Below are 21,763 nucleotides of genomic sequence, written 5' to 3'. Positions count from 1 at the left end.
AATCCTGGGGATTTTCTCATGTGCTTGGCCCCAGGAGCTGTGGAGGAGGGGAGGAGAGAGCCCTAGCTTAGCATGCTGGTATGGTCTGCTGGTAGACTGGGTATGAACAACTTTGAGTGGGCTTGGATCTTGGTTTGGTGGAGGGGCAAGGTCTCATAACAGCACACAGGACAAGATCTTGGAAGCCAACTGGGTGAGCAGTGCTCCAGGCCAGCACACCACCCCACCTTTAGACTGGACTTCAGAAGATTAGACTGTGGAACCCATGTACACCCAGGTGTAGGGACTGTGGATTGTTCAGGGAAGGGAGTAACAGGATATGTGGGAGACAGGATGGCTGAAGAAGTATATTGCAGGTGGGGAATGACTTCTGAGGGACTTCAACTGACAAAACAACTATACTTGCAGGAAAATGGGGGGGTTAACATCTAGTGGTTTGGAGGGGGCCAATGGAGGATCTTTCTGGGTCAGAATAATGCACCCACCAATATGGGAGACCTGAGCTCGGCTGGTTAACATAGACTACCACCATCCACCATCCATTGGTGCACAGTAAGGGTAGGGCTTGGGGTCTGTCGGGCATGGAAAGATTACACTACTGCCAATGAGTTTTATAAAAAGGGCAGATAATATTAGGCTGGGCCATGATACCCAGCAAGCATGCAAAAGAACCAAGTCTGGGGACAGATCCTGTGGGGAATATGTGGTAGCAACTGCAACTTCCACTACTTTGCTCAAGAGCTGTGAGTTGTAAAGGGCTGAGCTACACATGACCATGGAACCCTCTAACACTCATGGATACTGGGAATGGGACACATTTGTCCATGCTGCAGAACAGAGCAGTCTACTGCACACCACACACACAGGAACCATTGTGGGGGGCAGGCCTAGTATGGGTTATAGGGTGTCACTTTGATTGGGATGCAGTTTCCAACAGGTGTATGTTTGGGCCGAGTGTGGGGTGAGCATGGTTGGGCTCCGCAACAGCACTGACTGGTTTGCATAAGAGAATGGAATGGAGACAAAACTAATCCAGCAACTGCAACCACGTGTGTGTGCGTAGGTTGATGTGGGTGACAGATTGAGCTGGAACCTGGACTGGCAAGTACACATAACAGTCAAGTCTGGGATCACCTCAGATAAAATTACATTAGCTCTCATTCATCTGATTCTATATTCTACTTTCCATGTAGATGCCACCTTAAGTCCCGCTGCTGTATTTCTTCCTTTTCTTAAATAAAGATGTGTTTACTTTTAATGGATGTCGGATATACAGAAAGCAGGATACACAGACATGAGCTTCCATCTGCTGATTTACTCCCCAAGTGGACACAATGGATGGAGCTGAGCAGATTTGAGCCCAGAGCTTCTCTCAGGTCTCCCGCACAGGTGCAGAGTACCATGGCTTTGGGCCATCCTCCATTGCTTCCCCATGCCACAAGCTGTGAGCTAGATGGGATGTGGGGCTGCTTGGGTTAGAACTGGCATCCATATGAAATCCTGGCATATGCATAGCTAGGACTTTACCCACTAGGCTGCTGCACCAACCTGACTGGTTTCTATCTGATCCAGCTCCCAATTGGTGCACATGGGAAGGCAGAGGATGTCACAAGTGCTTGAGTCCCTGTACTGATGTGGGAGAACTGAAGAAGCTACTGACCATGGCTTCAACCTGGTCCTGCTTTAGACATTGTGCTCACTTGGACAGAGATAAAGCAGATGGAGATCTCACTTTATAACTCTCCCTCTTGCTCTATAACTTTGCCTTCCATACTGATAAAATTGATCTTTACTGAAAAAAATAAAGAAATACAATGGATCACAAGGGATTATCAAGAGTAATTATAAACAAGCAAGTTGTTCATAACTCCAGATACTTCATATTAACCTACCAAAATGAGTCAGAAACACACTAAAAAACCCGACAAAGCCAAAAGTAAATAGCAATGAATCAGGGACAAAATCGCTACATACCAACTGTCAACACTAGGTGTCTTCACTACTAAGTTATACCAAATTAACACCAAATTTTCTAGAATTATTGTAAAAATTGAAAGGGGAAAAAACAGTTACAAACTGGGACATCTTCTGCTATCTCTGAAGCACATTAGTAGGGAAGTAGATCAGATGGTGAACATCAGGGACTTAACTAGTCTTTATATGGAATGCTGATATTGCATGCAGCAGTGAAACATGTTATATCAGAACATGTCACAAGGATTGTTTAAATATTCCTATCCAGTAATCAAAAGTCAGAGATTGGGCACAAAGTGGTGGCCGAGTGGCTATAGTCCTTACCTTGAACATGGCAGGATTTGATATGGGCACTGGTTCTACTCCCAGCAACCCAGCTCCCATCCAACTCTCTGCTTGTGGACTGGGAAAACAGTGGAGAATGGGCCAAAGTCTTGAGACCGTGCACCCGCATGGGAGACCTGGAGGAAGTCCCTGACTCCTGGATTCAGATCTGCACAGCACCGGCCATTTTGGATACTTAGGGAGTGAATCATTGGACGGAGGAACTTCCTTTCTGTCTCTCTTCTCTGTGTATCTGACTTTGCAATAAAAATAAATAAATCTTCTAAAAAAATCAAGTATAATTTTTTCACTGAACCTCCTCATCATCCCCTATATGATTTACAATGATGTACCTTGCATCTTGCATGAAGTTATCTGGTGTCTTGTAAATACCACTGCTGAAAAACTAATCTTGAACCTAGACAGATAGTTACACTGCCTTAGTAACAATGTCTCTTTTCACTTGGAAGGATGAAAGGCAAAAATACAGATGTTTCATTCTCTGGTTTATTTCTGAATGCTTTCACCAGCTGTGGCTGGACAGACTGACTTCAGGTCCCTCTCTTGCATCTCACGTGTAGGTGGGAGATATGCAAGTACTTATGCCACCACCAGATACTTCTCAGATGCTTCTCAGATGCATTAGTAGGAGGCTGGATTGAAAGGGCAGAGTAGCCAGGACTCGAATTAGGTGCACTAATATGAGATACATTTATTCCAGCATACCCATAATCCCTGACACTGCTTGATTCACTTTTATACTGCTGTCAAGTTATAGGCAAGTTATTCATAATTGGATCAATGTATCTCAGTTAACAATGGTGACCAAAAAAAAAAAAAAAAACACCCATGATGAGTGCTTAGCCTAGCACTTAAGAAACGTCTAGCTTCCACTGAGAACCTGAGTTCCACTCCTAGTTCTTTTTTTTTTTTTTAACATATATTTATATTGCATTTCCTTTTTCTTAACACTAATTATATTGCATTATGTGATACATTTTTTTATGCAGTGGGATTCCCCCCGCCCCTCCCAAAACCCTCCCCCCACGGTGGATTGCTCCACCTTGTTGCATTTCCATAGTTCAAATTCAGTTGACATTCTTTCATTGGAGGTATTTACCAAGCATAAAGTCCAGCATCTTATTGTCCTGGTAAGTTCAATGGTTTCTTGGTGAGACCATCTCTGGTCTAAAGGTAGAGCCGGCAAAATATCATTCCAATCAATTAAAAGTCCCAACATAATATTTCCAACCATTTACAACATTATGGCATTAATTGACATGGTATTGGTTAACCAATGTTAATAGGAAAATGCAGGTTTTCTCAACCATAACCTGTGATTTCTTCATAGACATTTCAATTTTGGTCTACATTCAACTGTATTCTATACACCTTAAAATGGCTTAGATTGCTATTTAGCTGTCTCATGCCTGTTTTAATTTTAGTCTTTAGCAGTTTATAGCATTGAAGCATGATTTCCCTGAACCTGGCTGTTTTTCGGGTGGTCTAACTCTATAATTCTAACAGGATATATGTCAACAGTTTAGGTGAGCATGTTTAGGAGGGGTATGCAGAGAAATCTTCCATACCCCAGTTAGGAGTAACTAATCTTTGTGTCCCACCCAGTGAGGTATAAGTGCATCCCCGCTGACCATTTCCTGTCTGGTTCTAAGCTTTCCTTGTTGATTTCTATCTATTCTACTTTTGTTTGTTTGTTTGTTTGTTTTGAGGGGTTTCTGGAGCGCTCCTGATGGTTATTATGAGAGGGGGGTGGGGACCCAAAGTTGGAAGCAGGCAAGGACCAGAGAAAGCTCCTCTCCCTAGTCCCAAAGGAAGTTTACTGTTCTTCTGTTTCTGCGGACCGCTCAGGGATCCTGGTTGTTGTTCCGATGACCTTGGAACCTGCTAGGCAGGATTTGGGCTTCTTCCATCCCATGTGGTAGATCCAAATGGGGGTGGTTGACCTCAGAGTTCTTGGTCTCCGAAGGCACTCCATTTCCCTGTGGTCTTCTTGGCAGTATGGATGTAGTCCTTGGTGCTCCTTGGTGAGGATCTGGGAGTCTTCAGGATTGGAATAAAAGCCTCCTCCTGTCTGCCTGCTCCACTCTGGGGTCTCCCCCTGCTCTATGCGTATGACCTCCTGCTAAGAGGTTATTACACTCCTAGTTCTTACCTTGATTCCAGCTTCCTGTTAATGCACACCTTGGGATGCAGTGGTGATGGCTTAAGGCACTGGGGTTCTGCTACAAACAGGGAAACCTGCACTGAGTTCTCAGCTCCCAGCCTATGCCCTGAGACACTTGCAAGTTGTGGACATTTGGGAGGTGAACCAGTGCATTGGGATTCTGATTTTCTCTCACATTCTCTTAAACAAAATAAGAAAGAAATCAATGGACAGAAAGTACAATGTGATTTTGGATGTCAGATCATTGAAAGACAAGTGTGTGACATGGGCCCATGTTATAGTATAGTTGTTAAGGTCCTCGCCTTGTATCCGCCCTGGGATCCCATATGGGTGCTGGTTCTAATCCCGGTGGCCCTGCTTCCCATCCAGCTCCCTGCTTGTGGCCTGGGAATGCAGTCAAGGATGGCCCAAAGCCTTGGGACCCAGCACCTGTGTGGGAGACCCAGAAGAGCTTCTGGCTCCTTGCTTTGGATTGTCTCGGCTCCAGCCATCACGCTTACTTTATCAGTGAACCACTGGATGGAGAATCTTCCTCTCTGTCTCTCCTCCTCTCTGTACATATTTCCAATAAAAATAATAAATTAATCTTCAAAAAAAGTATGTGAAAGCACATGAGAGTACAAACCTTCACTTTTTTGTTCTAATATAATTTAATACATAAGTGACTTTCAAAATGATACTAACATCAATGAACAAAACTGATACAAGTTACCATGAATAAAAGGAATGACAGATACCTGAACTTCTTAAGAATACTGGAGTATTGTTTAAAATTGAGTTTAGGGACAGGAGCAGTAGCCTAATGGCTGAGGTCCTCACCTTGCACACTCTGGGATCACACTATAGCTACCAGTTCATATCTCAGCTGCTCCACTTCCCAGTCACCTAGCTGCTTCCAGCCTGGGAAAAGTAATAGAGGATGGCCCCAAACCTTGGGACTTTGTACCCATGTGGTAGAACTAGCACAAGCTCCTAGCTCCTGGCTCCAGATGGCTTCATCTCCGGACATTGAGCTAATTTGGCGAGTGAATCAGTGAAAGGAAGATCTTTCTGCCTATACTTCTCACTGTAAATCTGATTTTCCTACAAAAATTAATACATCATTAAAATTTGTTTTGAATTATTTGCAAATGTGCATTGAAGAATGAGGGAAACTACTGAAACAAAAGCTTAGGAGACACATTCTTGGTATCTTAATAAAGGAGAGAAAATTGAGCCCAGCGGCATGGCCTAGCAGCTTAAGTCCTCACCTTGAATGTGCCAGGATCACATATGGGCACTGATTCTAATCCTGCCAGTCCCACTTCCCATCCAGCTCCCAGCTAGTTGCCTGGGAAAGCCTTGGGACCCTGTTCCTGTGTGGGAGACCTGGTGGAAATTCCTGGGTCCTGGTTTTGGATCAACACAACACCGGCCATTGTGGTCACTTGGGGAGTGAATCATTGGGCAGAAGATCTTCCCTTCTGTCTCTCCTCCTCTCTGTATATCTGACTTTGCAAAAAAAATAATAAATCTTTTTTAAAAATTAATAAGTGAAGGTCAGAAAATGCAATCCTATAAGATATTCTGTTAAAATGAGTAGTGGAGCATTTAGAGTATGGATAAGAAACTGCTTAGGAGATGCTCAGCACACACTGGACTTTCTGTGTTTGTGTTACCACTCCACAACGAATTCCTTCTTGCTGCTAACACACTCCCTGGAAGCAGGCTGTGAATTTCTCACATACGTGAGTCATTGCACCTGCTAAAATGGACACAGATTTAGTTTCTTGCTCCTGTTCTTGGCTTGACCTTATCACAATCTTGCAGGACTTTAAGGAGATAAGCAGCAGAAATTACATCAGTCTGTTTCTGCGACTTGCATAAATGAAATAATAAAAAGTATATTTAAAAATGATAAGGGAAAAAGAAAAAAATAAAAACAAGAATCAGCATGGATGTTTGGTGCAGATATTCACACACAATTTTGAGGATCACATGCTTCTTCCCAGTGATTCTAAATAGAGCAGCACATTATTTCACGGAAAATCTCATAGAACAGCAAGGGAAGGTACACACCCACTGGCAGTAATCAGGACAAGTTAATGCTTCAGTATCAGTGCCCAGCCAGTGGGAACTGCTACTTAGCAATGTGATCAGAGATCTCAGTTAACACTAGATGAAGAAAATAAAGTCAAACTAAGTACGAGAGAAACAAAATATGTGTACACTGAGGAAATGTTAGACTGCACTCTAACATACAAATACTGTCATGATATCAAAGCCAATGATGTTTGTCTCTTACTTTTTAACTCATTTGAAAATAAATAAAACAAGGAAAAAAGTATTTTTTTAAAAGAGATAAAAACATTTTTAAGGTTTATTTATTCATTAGAAGGCAGGAAGAAAAAGACCCACATTCTAATTCACTCCATATATGGCAGCACTTTCTGGGCCAAACTAAAGCAAGGAAATCAGAGCTTCTTCTGAGTATCTCACAGGGGGACAGGAGCCCAAGCATTTGGGACATGTTAGGCTGCTTTCCCAGATTTTGTAGGGAGAGGCAGAACTGCAAAGGAAGCAGCCACATCTTGAAGCCATATGCAGATAGCAGCTTGGTTTACTATGATACCACATTAGTGAAAAATACAGTTTAAGCCATCACAAACATCAATCATCAGATAGTACTAAGATTTAGTCACCTCTGGGGATGGAAGATCAAAGAGATCAAGGCCTAAACTGACAAAAGCTTTTATCTTAATAGGTATGAAATGTATATTGCTTACAATCTCACTGAAAATCACAGAAATAAAGTTGTTAACAATTTACTTTTCTTTCTCTGGACTATTGTATGAATTCAGATTCCACGCAAGAGAGTAAAGATGTATCACCCAATCAAGACACAGCATTCCTGCTTAAGTGAGCAAACTGGAAATCAAAGCACCAGGACATGACAGAGAATGAGCTCTGGGAAGCAGCCTGCTTACACTTCACAGGGAGACCCACACTCAGCAGCTTCCCCACATTCCCAGGCCTTGGGGATCACTCTCATTGAGGACACAGTGCCCAGGGGGGGTCACTGCACTGATGGAGGGAATCCTAAGCAGCCAGAAATGTTCCAGTGTGGACCTGGGAACTCTTCACAGCCTGCAGTGTCTCCTCCAGCATCTTAGCTCTCTGCTGCAACCACACATTTAAGACCAAGTGAAGGCTGTGGCTTCTCTGATTTTCATTTTTTATCACCAGATGCATTATGTTTGCTTAATACCAATTTACTAGCAACAACTAATCACAGCACAATTCAATTATTTCATAACCAGCAGTTAGTGTAGGCCTCAGGATCAAGGTTCAATCTCCATATACAGGTGGAGGTTAATGTTAGTGGATAGCAGGTGTCAGCACTTCCTGGTCTTTTGTCCCCTTTAAGAAGTTACCTAGGGGGCCCCAGCCCAGTATCCTAGTGGTTGAGCTCCTTTCTTTGCATGAGCCAGGATCCCAAGTAAGCTCCAGCTCTAGTCCCAGTGACCGCACTTCCCATTCAACTCCCTGCCTGTGGCGTGGGAAGGCAGTTGAGAACAGCTCAAAACCTTGGGACCCTGCACCCACGTGGAAGACCTAGAAGAGACTCGGATCCTTGCATCACATTGTACAGCTCAGGCCTTTGGGGACTGAATCAATGAACACAAGATCTGCCTCTTTGTATATCTGCTTTCCAATCAAAATTAAATGAAATTTAAAAAATCCTTGTCCCCGATATTGAGAACAAATGATAATTTTTATTAAACCAGTCAAATACACTCACAACTTTTATTGCCCTTTTTACCCATAGATTTGGAACACTGCAAATATTTCCTGAAATAATTCATGAAACTAATCACAAATACACTCACAAATTGAGATGTGCTCTAAGCCACCAAAATTTCACCTTCACAGATTGTACAAATTATCCTCTGACTAAATCAACATCTGGACACAAAATGAAACTGCTGTGTATCCCAATCACAACCTAGCATTTACCTGGGCCTTTGCCAAGCTTTACTCCCTAGGTAGCCAAGGCTGAGAGAAGCCAGAGTGCATCGATCATTTCTTTAGATGATATTAATATGTCACCAAGGAATGGAGCTCTGGATGGGTAGGGAAAATATTAATGCTTAGGGGTTAGATAGATAAATGATACAAAACACAAAAGATGCCCTCCAGTTTTAGGGCCTCAGAGGCCACTCTGAATGGCAACTTCGAATCAACTGTTATCCTTCATGCGGAATGAGTGAGCCAGAGGATAATAGTCATATTTGTTAGTTACAAAGTGTTTTGAAACCCAGAAAAGCAAAAAGTTTTCTGAGGACCATGTAAATGTTTTCATGGGGCATCACAAGTTGTTGATGTTCTAGTAAAATTCATGCACTTAAGTTAGTTAAAAGTAGATGTTCTAAGACTTTTGAAGCTTCATTTAGTTTTTTAGAACTGTACAAACTTTTTCATCCGCGCTCTCACTTCCCACATGCCTGCAACAGCCACAAGGCAAAAAATTAGTCAGGACTTTCACACTGGTACCCAAGCCACTGTCTGCTGCCTCCCAGCCTGGGCAGCGGCTGCACACTGCATTTGCGCAGAACTGAAACCCAGGCATTCTGATGCAGACACAGGAGAACCAATGTCATCTTAACCACTGTCACACACACCACACAGGGCAGTGATGCCTTCCTGTGCTGTGTCACAAGGGCATTCACTGCTTTTCTCCCATGCTTATTGTTCACATCCAACAGTTCATTTAAAGAGCTAATAATTCATTTGTGGGGGAAAAATAAGGAGGTTACTAAAGTTGAATGAATTGTACCTTGGAAGGAAATAGCGCATAGTGTCGTAGTTTTTCAGGCCACAAGCAGGCCTGCATTTAGGGTGGAGATCTGGACATTTAGAGGCTTATTCCCTGCCTTAATGCATTCTGCCTCACCCTACTCTAAAATTCAGGGGGACATGTATCCCCAATTATTGGAACATAAGAAGAGCGAACAGGTGGCACCATATCAGAGGCCATCAGGTTAAATCAATTCAGGGAACTGGCACCTTAATCATGTATTGCTTGGGCATATTCTAGAGAAGCCCCTTTGTGTGCCAGGCCTCTGCCAAGCACAACGCCAGCACCACATGCTGCCCCTTAACCTTGCAGCAAAACTCGGAGGAAAACATGGCTGTTTGTTCTAACTGCTGGAGTCTGTGCTGCTCTGGTGTCAGCAACAAGAAAACTGCCCCCAGACCCTTAGGAGGAGCTTCACTGAGGACTGAGCTGGGGGCTGGAAACACTGTTGCACAACTCAGGAAAATCAGACCAATTGAAAGAGAAACTGCGATAAAGTAAAAAAATAAAAAGAAGAAAAGAAAAAGAAATAAATCGTGCCAAACATGAAGGTTGAACTGTCCCTGGCCACTTCCCCCGCCTCACTGCATCATGGGTTCAACTGGGAGTCCTAGTGTTCAAGGTCAGTGCTGCAGAGTGAGGACCCCAAGGTTCCCGTCCTGGCCCCCGCCCGGGGGCCCTGGGGCCTCAGGAGATGCTCTCACACACTCACCCTTCCCAGCTGCTGACGAGTCGGAGGTCCTGCAGAGGCTCCTGTGGGGAGGGAGCTCATAGGGCAGCACTGGTTCAGCCACCTGTGCCTCTCCACCAGCACAACCAGCAACGCGGCTATGGCGGGGCCCCACAACAACCTCCCGCCTGCTGCCACAGGGCTTCCTGGGTGCATGTGATTTCTCAGCTCCCACAGACCTTGACTACGCATGACGTCATAGAATGCGCAGCCAATCAGCATCACAATGGTCTGAAGGGCAGTCAGGTAGGATTCTGGAGGGAGGGGGGTTAGGGGCGGGGCTTCGCCTCAGGCTGGAAGTGGCCTCCTCTCTTGCAGCTTGAGCCTTCCAACAGCAGGGGCCACTGTCGCCTCTCACAGCAGTCCACCTTCTGGCCTCTCGTTCTCTCTGCTTCATGTTAAAGTCTGAAAACCCAGAAATGCAGGACAAGAGTCTGTAGATACACCTCACTGAATGTTCAATACGTTCTGAAACTTTTCTCCTTCATATTGCAGGGACTTTTTTTTCCATTATTTCATTTCACTTTTAAGATGCAGATTACACATCTTTTTTAAAACATCTTTTTAAGGGATAGTTTAAATTTTTTTTGTGGGAAAGTCAGACATACAGAGAGGAGGAGAGACATAGAAGAAGTTCTTTCATATGCTGATTCACTCCCCAATTAGCTGCAATGGGCAGTGCTGTGTCAATCTGCAGCCAGAAGCCCAGAGCCTCTTTCAGTTCTCCCACGTGGATACAGGGTTTCAAGGGTGGGGGCTGTCCTAAACTGTTTTTCCTGGCCAAAACAGGAGCACCTGATGGGAAATAGTGCTGCTGGGATTAGAACTGGTGCCCAAACGCAATCCTGGCACATACAAGGCAAGGACTTAGGCCACTAGGCTTCTGTGCTGGGCCCTGTTTTAAAATAACTTTCAAGTGCTTCAGAAAATCTTTTCATAGTATTGTGATCTGTTACAAGTTTTATGAAGGATGATATTTATATGCCAGAAATGAATTATTTGCAAGGCATTTCTTTCTTAATGATTTTTACTATTTTCATGTTAATTAATTAATATTAATTGAAAGACACATTTACATAGAGAAGGAGAGACAGATAAATCTTGCCTCTGCTGGCTCCCTTCACAAGTGGACAAAACAGCCAGAATTGTGTTGATCTGAAGTCAAGAGTTTCATTCAGGCATTTAATGTGTGTGCAAGGTCCCAAGGCTTTGGGCCGTCCTCGACTGCTTTCCCAGGCCACAAGCAGGGAGCTCGATGGGAAGTGGAGAAGCTATATGTGAATGGTGCACATATGGGATCCCAGCACTTGCAAGCTAATGCTTTAGTCACTGAGCCATTGTACCAGACTCCTAATTTTTGCTAATTTTGTTAATAGATTGTCACAATAGCTAGTTTTCAGTTTATACAAAATTTGAGGCTGTAAATGTATCCTCACCTAATGTGAGTAGCCTAGGAAATTTTACTGGTGCTAGAAACCGAGAAGAAGTTCCTGGCTCCTGGGTTAGGATCAGCTCATCTCTGGCTGTTGCAGCCATCTGGATATTCCTTGTGCCTACAGCATAAGCCAGCTGCCTGTAAAGCATTATTATACAATCTGATCAATAATCAATATTTCCCTCCACCCTCTCCCATCTCTAACTCACACTGTGCTCCACCTACTTCTCACATCTCACTCCTTCCTTCACCCTCCTCTGTCTGAAGTTCCCCAGCTAGCATTCCTCACTGAGAATTTGACCAGCCGCAACCACTTCTCCCCCCTCCTACTCCCTCTTTCTCTGCTTGAAACTGCAGTTTTTTCAAGTTTCAAGCTTTTCTTTCTCTTTTGTATACTTCATGAACCCCTACTTTTAATCCAGACAGATGGGGTACAGGATAAGATAAATAATATTTACTTAGAAAACAAAACAAAACAAAATGTTACTTGCCAACTTTGTTCAGTAACTTACTAGAACAGAGCCCTCCAAAAGTAATAAGCATTCAACAAGATTTCTACACCTTAAAGTTTGATTTAGGGCCCAGCATGGAGGCCTAGCAGCTAAAGTCCTCAACTTGAAAATGCCAGGATCCCATATGGGTACCAGTTTTAATCCCAGGAGTCCTGCTTCCTATACTGCTGCCTGCTTGTGGCCTGAGAAAACAGTGGAGGATGATGACCCAAAGCCTTGGGTCCCTGCACCCACATGGGAAACCTGGAGGAAGTTCCTGGATCCTGGCTTTGGCTTGGCGCAGCACTGGTCATTGTGGTCAGTTGGAGAGTGAACCATCGGATGAAAGATTTGCTCTCTGTCTCTCCTCTTCTCTGTATAACTGATTTATTAGTTGATTAGGATACAAAGGGTCAAGGACTACAGGGTGAAAGTGGGTAATACCATTGTTTCCACATTAATATTATCATTTTTCACTGTATCTGGGGTCAGGGGAGAAACCAAGGGAAAAGCTCTCCCCAAACTCCTACCCATCCCAGATCCCCATCCGGAGGCATGCTCTGAGGGTCCTGTTCAAACAGTTTTGATAGTTCATCAGTTCTGGGTTGCTGCCAATCTCGCTGTTCCAACTGCAATGAAACATGTTCAGAGTCCACTGGCTGACAGTCTCTTCATGGTTGGGGTTCTAAGATCATCAGTTCAGTTGGAGGGATCTCCAAAGAGACTTCATCTGAGATGATCCCAGGCCGGATTCTGCGCGAGTTTGCTAGTATACAGTCCAACACCATCTATCACACCAATCAGCTCATGCACATGATGGTCGTTGTGATTGCTGGGTCTGTTCTGTTTCCAGCCCTGTTTTCCTCGTGAACCAATGGGTGTTGTAGTCCAGCTCGATCCTACCCACTTCATTCTCGGTCCTCATGCAAACCGGTTGGAACTGCAGCCTGGTTGGGGCGACTCCCCCAACCCCCACCAGTTCTGTCCCCTACCCTGGTTCCCATGCTTGCCAGTATGCACCACAGGCTTGTCCAGTCTGTCCCACATCCCATTTAGCTCTCGTATGGGTCAATGGGCAGTGAAGCCCAGCTTAACCTAACCAACCCTACGATTCAGCCCACACATCTACTGGCAGGTGCCCTTCTGTCCAGCTCCTGTCCTGGTGTTGGTGCAGTCCAGTCAGAGTGTAGCCCCAAGGGAGGTGCCCACTATTTCCCTTCTAAGCCACACCCACTCCCAGATTGCGGACTCCCCAGGAAGTTCTGGCATTTGACTTGACAGAATTAGCGCCCAGTGCCAGCCTCTGCCAACTAGTGCTGCGGCAAGCCCAGCCAACCCTCACCCACTCTAGTTTTTGCTTGCACCAGTCAGAACAGTCAGCCCACCGTGGCCCTTCCCTTATCTAGCTCACATGAGGCCCACAGGTGTTATAGCCCTGCCTAGTCCAATCTGCCCCCATCCCGACTAACGCTATCCAATGGAAGTAGTTGTCCAGCAGGGGAGCCCACATTCCCCTGTCAGCTTTTCCTCCTCCCTCTGATTGTTACATGTGCTGTTTGGGCTTTGCAACCACATCTGGTACGTCTCATCTCCCTTTGACATTCCTTAATGTGTACTGGTATGTGTCAAGACCAAACCTGGCTTGACCCACACTTTGTTTTGGCACTCGGACTCACCAGTGGTTGATATGAACAGGTTCAGCCTGGCCTGCCCCCAATCCATGCCATGTGTGTGCCAATGGGATGATTTTCATATCCTGTTCTGGGCTGTTTCCTATTGTGCTTCTTGCACTTTCCTGCAGGGACTGAGTCCTGCCAGAGGAGTTGTCCAGGCTCCTCCATCAGAAACTCTTCCAGTATCAGATTTCGCGCATAACAGTGGGTCCATGAGCCAGCCCTGCTCAGTTCCTGACTGGCCTTCAACCCAATCTGGTTCTTGCTGTTGGGTGTTTCAACCCAGCCATGGCTCTTCCATACCCACATACAGCTCACACATGGTTCAGTAAGGGTTGAGACCTAGCCTAGCCTGTCACACATTTCCCCTGGTCCTCCAGGACACCAGACAGTGTTGAAGTCTAGCCTGGCTTGGTGTGTCCAGTCCCAGTCCACACTTGCGCCAAGTGAGATTATGATCATATCCTGATCAGAATGCAGCCCCAATTCCAGCCCATGTGCTCATTGGTGGGAAATCCAACCCAGCTAGAGTATCCCCTTAGCTGCCCAACTGGGCCTATTCCCAGCCTTAGATAACATGAAGACCAGTGGTTGCTCTGATTCAACTTGGCAGAGCCCCTCACTTGTCCTGACCCCTTAGATGCTGTGGCTTAGCGTCCATGTCTCATGTAGATCAGTAGGTATAAGGACCTATTTGGCATGGCCTGTGCTCTAACCTGATTTCTGTTGTTTCTTGTGAGTTAAGGTTTGTTCAGCCCTACCCATTCTGTCCCCTTCCAGTGGCAGCCCGGCCCACCCCACATCCTGTTTTAGGATGCACATTCAGGTGCTGCTGCCTTGACCTGCCCTGACTGTTATGGGTTCCTACATCCATGAGTGATGGCAGGTGGCATGGTCACACCTAGCTTAGTCCATCCCATTCCCAGCTTGCGAGCTAATCAGGGGGATTTGTATTTCCACAGGGTTGGGCCCACACAACCCCACAAAGTCTACCCCCTGACCAAGTTCTCTTGTGTGCTGGATAGAGTTGTGACCCTGCCAAATGTGTCCACTCCACCACTCTGCCACACCGTTGGGTAATGGTACCCAACAGTGCCAAAGAGGCCCCCATCCATAGCTTTGTGTGGGCTGGTGTGTGGTGATCAGTGATGTTCTATGCTAACAGCCCATCTCTGTTTTCCTCAATGGGCTGGTGAATCTGTCTAACCCAAACTGTCTTCTCGGTAGTTCCCTCCAAACCACCAGGTATCAGTCCCAACACATGCCTAAAACTTCCATGACAGTGGCACTGGGGATCACCCAAAATTCAATTCTCACCTACACTAAAAATGGTCATAGTATTGGGTGTCTCCAGGCAGCAAATATATCTTAAAAAACCCCAGAGTTTGCCGCCAAGCAGCCAGCAGGCAAACCCTGGCACCACATGGTACACTGGCCGCCCTGGGGGGCTGGGGGGCTGAGGACTCGTTCACTGCCTTGCGGCAGTGTCTTTGGTGTGAGCCCCCAGCATTGGGTCTGACCCGGCAGGGGCACCCCCCACAGTCGCCACACTACAGGAAGCGTCACTTGCCCTGGTCTCCAAGGCCCGCACCCCTCCCAAACTCGCCCAGCTGCACAAGCTTAGTGGCACGGTGGAGCTAGGAGATTCCACCCAGTTCCCAAGTTCCCTCCTGGCAGGCTTACCCAGAGGGAAGAGCTCTCTTGGGTCCTGGGGGGGGGGGCGAGGACTCATTCACTGCCCTGAGGCAGTGTCTTTGGCATGAGCCCGCAGCATTGGGTCCGACTCGGCAGGGGCACCCCCCGACAGTCACCACACTGCAGGAAGCATCACTTGCCCCGTCTCCAAGTGAGATAAATCTTTTCTTTTGGGCCCAGCAGCATGGTCTAGTGGCTAAAGTCCTGGTCCTGAACAACCCAGGATCCCATATGGGCGCTGGTTCTAATCCCGGCAGCTCCATTTCCCATTCAGCTCCCTGCTTCTGGCCTGGGAAAGAAGTGGAGGACGGCCCAAAGCTTTGGGATCCTGCACCCGTGTGGGAGACCTGGAAGAGGTTCCTGGTTCCCGGCTTTGGATTCGTGCAGCACTGGCCATTGCGGCTCACATGGGGAGTGAAACATCAGATGGAAGATCTTCCTCTCTGTCTCTTCTCCTCTGTGTATATCTGACTTTGTAATAAAAATAAATAAATCTTTGAATAAAAATAAAATAAATCTTTTTAAAAATATTTTCTTGTTAATTATTGTTTCATTTTATGACACAGTTTCATAGGCTCTAGGATTGCCCCAAGCCCTTCCCCCCAATTGAATTCCTCCATATTGTTACAGTAGTACAGTTCATCTCCAGTCATGATTCCATCATTGTGCACAAGGTCTATGCAGAGAGTCCAACTTTCCGTTGTCCAGATAAATTCAACTGTTTCATTGGATGACTCTCCTTGGTCCAAAAGTGGGGCTGACAGAGTATCATACCCTCCATTGAGAAGCCACTACACAACTTCAACAACAGGAAGAAACATGGAAATTCACAACATCATAAAGTTAATTAACATGGTATTGAGTTACCAATATGGTAGAAGGTGCAAGTTCTTAACCTCATCCTGCAACTACTTCATTGACATCTCAATTTTAATATACACACAATCAGTTGCCATAAGCTTTAAAATGGCTATAGGGTATGATTCAGCTGTCTCATGTCTATTTTCATTTTTACATTTAGCATTTTCTATTTAGCAGCTTATAGTATTCGAGTGTGATTTTTACTGATTTTACTGAATTTCACAAATTTTAGGATAGTCCAAACAGGCTTATAACTCTCATAAGCCATATGTTAACTATTGAGAAGCAGTATAATTTTAGGTGAGTTGTGCAGAGAAATCTTCAGTACCTTAGTGGGGGGTAACTGATCTTTGTGTTCTACCTAATAAGGTATATAGAAGTTCAAGTTGGCTTTTTCCTAACTGTTTTAAGCTTTCCTTATTGGGCTCTTTCTGTCTACCTGATCTTATTTTTGGGGGGATTGGGGGGATTGGGGAGCGACCCTGATGGTCATTGCAAGAGAAGGTGGGAACCCAAAGTTGGAACTAAGTAAGAACCTCTCCCGAGTCCCAATGGAAGTTTACTGTTATTCTGTTTCTGAGGACTGCTCAGGGGTCCTGGCTACTGTTCTGAAGAGGTTAAATCCTGTGAGAAAGTATCTGGGCTTCTTCCATCCAGGAAATCCAACAGAGAATAGTTGACCTCAAAGTTCTTGGCCTATGAGGGCACCCCAATTCTCTGTGATCTCCTTGGCAGTTGAGATATAGTCCATGCTGCCCACACTGATATATCTTGGTGATGTACTGGGAGTCTCTGTGGTTAGGATGCAAGCCTCATCCTGTCCTCATGTTTCACTCTGAGGTCCCCTCCTGCTCTTTGTATAGGCTGTCAGTATCGTTCTTGGATCCCACTGTATGTCTTTATACTTTTTGCTAATGTCAAATGCAGATTTGAGTCTGGAGTCTGTAAATTACCTGTTACAATCTTGATAGATTATACTTAACTTCTTCCTCACACATTCAAAAAGGTGGAAGATTTCTCTGCTCTCCTGAGCCATTGCAGATTAACATAGGGTATTAAAAGCATATCAAGTGTTTCAGTTCTTTATTTTCTAATATACATATTATATATATATTATATGATATATAAATAATATATATAAATAAATAATAAATATATATAAATACATATATAAATAAATATATATAATATATATAATTTTGAATATTTGAATCATGCGTTACAATTTCATACAGACTGGGATTTTCCCCCAAAGTCCCACCCCCGACAGATTTCCCCCATTTTACTACAGTGGTATAATCCTTCATGAGAAATTATAATTCTATCAGTCTCTTATTTAAGTGTGCCCAAACATTGCTGGAACAGGAAAAGTCAAACAGTACAGCATTCCATTGTCTACACTTGTCCAACAGTTTCATTGGGAATCCATCTTTCATCTGGATTCAGGGATACATATTGCATTATATCCCCACATCTGGATATGGTAGACCCCGGTACCCTGTCACTATACATTTCCATAATTGAGAAACCATGAAACAAGGTCAAAAACTGGTATGAGCTAGAACAACAGCCTCAACAACAACAAAATACAGCTCCATGAAAAAACACACCACTGAGTAACCAACACATGGGTGACAAGAAGGAGATACAAAAGTCTATTGCGAAAAATGATGCCACCATATAGTCCATGAGCCAGCAATGAATTCAACAAGAGAAAAGAGTGTATTTTTTCCGGGATCCCATATGGGCACCAGTTCTAATCCCAGCAGCTCCAATTCCCATCCAGCTCCCTGCTTGTGGCCTGGGAAAGTAGTCAGGACAGCCCAAAGCCTTGGGACCCTGCACCTATGGGGTATACCAGGAAGAAGTTCCTGGCTCCTGGCTCCAGATTTGCACAGCACTGGCCATTGTGCTCACTTGGGGAGTGAATTGTCAGAAGGAAGATCTTCCTGTCTCTCCTACTCTCTGTATATCTCACTTTGCAATAAAGATAAATACATCTTAAAAGAGAGAGAGAGAGAGAGAGAGAGAGAGAATTTGGAATAAGTGAAATTGAAATTAAAAACTTCAAAATACATGGGATGCAGCCAAAATAAAACAAAATGAAAACAGTATAGATTTGGATTATTGAAGTTACACATTCCACACTGGTTTCTTTATATAAGAGAGAACATATGATATTTGTTCTTTTGTGACTGACTCATTTCACTGAGCATAATGGTCTCTAGTTGGGACCATCTAGTTGTTAATAGTATAATTTCATTGTTCTTAATAGCTGAATAATATTCCATGGATTAGATGTACCACAGTTTCTTTAACCACTCTTCTTTGAATGTGCATCTAGATTGTTTTCATGTCTTCGCTATTGTAGCTTGTGCTACTGTAAATAGGATTACAGATCCCCTTCTCACATGCAGATTTCATTTCCATTGGGTATATTCCTAGCAGCAGGACAGCTGGGTCATTAGGCATATTTATTTGCAATTCTCCAAACACTCTCCATAAGGATTTCCACAGTGGTTGCGTTAGCCTACACTCCCACCAGCAGTGAAGGAGGGTGCCTTTCTCCCCACATCCAAAGTATTTGACACGATTGGCCAGTCCCAGGGTGTCTTCTCCTCCCGAGCTCCCCATGTTAACCCAAGCTCACACCTGGCTGCTGCAAGGGCTGATCTGTGGCTGCCTCTGGATCCCAGTTGTCCTTTGAGTCCAGATCACAGCTCACCAGTGGCTGCTGGGTTTTCTGTTCCCTAAACACTGCTCAGCCATCGTCGCCTCTTCCCTGTGTCCAGGGGTTCTGCAAGTATCTCCCTGTTGACTTCCTGGCCCCTAACTTTTTCTGTAATCTGCTCTCTGTTCTTTACCCTATCTAATAATTTTCTGTCATCTCAAACATGTCTACACCCTTTGCCCACAAGTGAAATTTTCTAAATGTAAACTTAAGAATTCCTATCCTCTTGTGCCCTAAGAACAATGTTTGTGCCTGATTAAATACAACTCTTTTTAAGAATTTATTTCATTTTTATTGCAAAGTAAGGTATACAGAAAGGAGGAGAGACAGAGAGGAAGCTCTTCCATCCGATGATTCATTCCCCAAGTGAGCGCAAAGGCTAGTGCTTGCCAATCCAGAGCCAGGAGCCAGGAACTTCTTCCAGGTCTCCCACAGGGCTGCAGGGTCCCAAGGCTTTCCCAGGCCACAAGCAGTGAGATGGATGGGAAGCAGGGCTCCAAGGATTAGAACCAGCGCTCCGATGCTTGCCTATTAACTTGTTCAAAAAGGTATCGGGAGTTGTAAAGGCAAAGAGAGTGTTTGCAAAAGGGGGAAAGTAGTTTGCTGCCTCTTTAAGGACTGGGTAAGCAAGAAGCGGAGCGAAAGAAAGACAGAGAGAAGTTTGAATCCGGGGCTTAAGCCTTTCCAAAAAGAAAAAAATCACAACAACAACAACAATAATAATAATCGCAGTTGGCAGCGTCGGCATCAACACGAGGTGGAGGGAAGCACTGAATTTGATCCCGATTCCAGTTCGCTTCTCTCTCTCTCTGCCACCTCTGTACCCTTCCTTCTCCCCTCCCCAAATTGATCTCCTCCAGCTTGTCTCCTCTTGGAACCTCATGATCCCCAATCACCCCCGCCCACCTCCCCTCAACCTCCTCCTGCGCCCCTCCCTGCTGCCCCCACCACCAGAATTCCCGTGAGCGCCAAGGGTCTCCGGCCTCCAGCGGGCCGGGACAACGCTCACAGCACACGCGTGTACAACATGATGGAGACAGAACTCAAGCCGCTGGGCCCACAGCCGAATTCGGAAGGGGAGAGGGGGCGAACGCCTTCATGGTGTGGTCCTGTGGGCAAAGTTGCAAGATGGTTCAGGTGAACCCCAAGATACACAACTCTGATATCAGCAAGCGCCTGGGCCCCCAGTGGAAACTTAGTCGGAGATGGCGAAGCAGCCATTCATCTCCGAGGCCAACCGGTTGTGGGCACTGCACAGGAAGGGGCACCCAGGTTATAAATTTCAGCCGTGGTGGAAAACCAAGACCCTCATGAAGAAGGATAGGTACACGCAGCCCAGAGAGCTGCTGGTCCCCAGCGGCAACAGCATGGTCAGCAGGGTCGGGGTGGGCGCAGGCCTGGGTGCGGGCACGAACCAGCGTCTGGACAGCTACGCGTAGGTGAAGGGCTGGAGCAAAGGAGCTACAGCATGATGCAGGACCAGCTGGGCTGCCCACAGCACCTGGGCCTCAAGGCACATGGCTCAGCTCAGATGCAGCCCATGCACCTCTACGACGTGAGCACGCTGCAGTACAACTCCATGACCAGCTCGCAGACCTGCATGAATGGCTCTCCCACCTACAGCATGTCCTACTCGCAGCAGGGCACCCCCATCATGGCATTCAGTTCCATCGGCTTGGTGGTCAAGTTCAAGACCAGCTCCAGCCCTCTCCGCCCCCACTCCTGGTTACCTCTTTCTCCTACTCCAGGGCACCTGCCAGGCCGGGGACCTCCAGAACAAGATCATTGTGTACCTCCCTGGCGCAAAGGTGCCAGAGCCTGCCAGCCCTAACAGACTGCACATGTTGCAGCATTACCAGAGTGGCCTGGTGCCCGGCAAGGCCATTAATGGCACACTGCCCCTCTCGCACATGTGAGGGGGCCCTCTGGACAGTGGACTGGAGAAGGACGGGGGCAGGAGGGGAGGTTGAGGGGTGATAGTGGAGTGAAGAGTAGGGGGAAAGACATTTTCAGAGGAAAAGCAAACAAACAAAAACCCGGAAAATGGGAGGGGTGCAAAAGTAGAGGGAGAAGGAAGCGTGACGAAAAAAACAAGCGCATGCAACAAAAATCCTGGTATGCTGACCAAGAAGAACATTTCATTACTCACAGCATATGACGGCTTCAGAGACTACCAATCCCTTCTACACTCAACGCAAAACTTGAGCCTCCGATGAGAGAACTTATAAAAGATATAGAGATGCTGGACTTCTTTTTGGCGGGGATTATTTTTGTACATAAAAAAAAAGCGGGACATGGGTGGGCTGGGGAGGGCCAGGGGAATGGACCTGTATAGACCCAACGGAAAAGAAAACTACACACAACTTTTTTTTTTTTAATTGAAAGGAGGATATATGGAAAGGAGGAGAGACAGAGAGGAAGATCTTCCATTAGATGATTCACTCCCCAAGTGAATACAATGGCTGGAGCTGAGCCAATCCGAAGCCGGAAGCCAGGAGCTCCTCTGGGTATCCCAGGAGGTTGCAGGATCCCCAGGCTGGGCTGATGACCCCTGCACCTCTAGGCTTCTCGCTGCTCCAGTCCCAGGCCCACTCTGTCCAAGAAACCAACACACCAAGCACACTGCTCCACTTGCTGCTGTAGAACAACGTGGGCACTATCAACCACTCGCCACCCCCAACAGGCTGCTCATAGACCAAACAGCATGCAGGCCTTGCCCTGCCAAGAAGCTCATAGACCACTGCTACAAAGGCTGGCCAGTTTAGCTGGCAACCCTTGTGCCTCCAGGCCCCCCTAGATGTCCACTCTGCCAACAATCCTGCCCCCC

General features: G+C 45.8%; 1 pseudogene; it reads left to right on the top strand.

The window, feature by feature from the left end:
- LOC131483071 (beta-galactosidase-1-like protein 3) overlaps positions 1 to 20,852 on the top strand; it is a 92,375-nt pseudogene extending 71,523 nt beyond the window's left edge.
- Positions 20,853 to 21,763: the final 911 nt, after the last annotated feature.

Source organism: Ochotona princeps, chromosome 23 (assembly GCF_030435755.1).
Source record: "Ochotona princeps isolate mOchPri1 chromosome 23, mOchPri1.hap1, whole genome shotgun sequence".
In the NCBI taxonomy this organism is placed as follows: domain Eukaryota; kingdom Metazoa; phylum Chordata; class Mammalia; order Lagomorpha; family Ochotonidae; genus Ochotona; species Ochotona princeps.
This window is presented reverse-complemented; position numbering and strand designations above follow the sequence as displayed.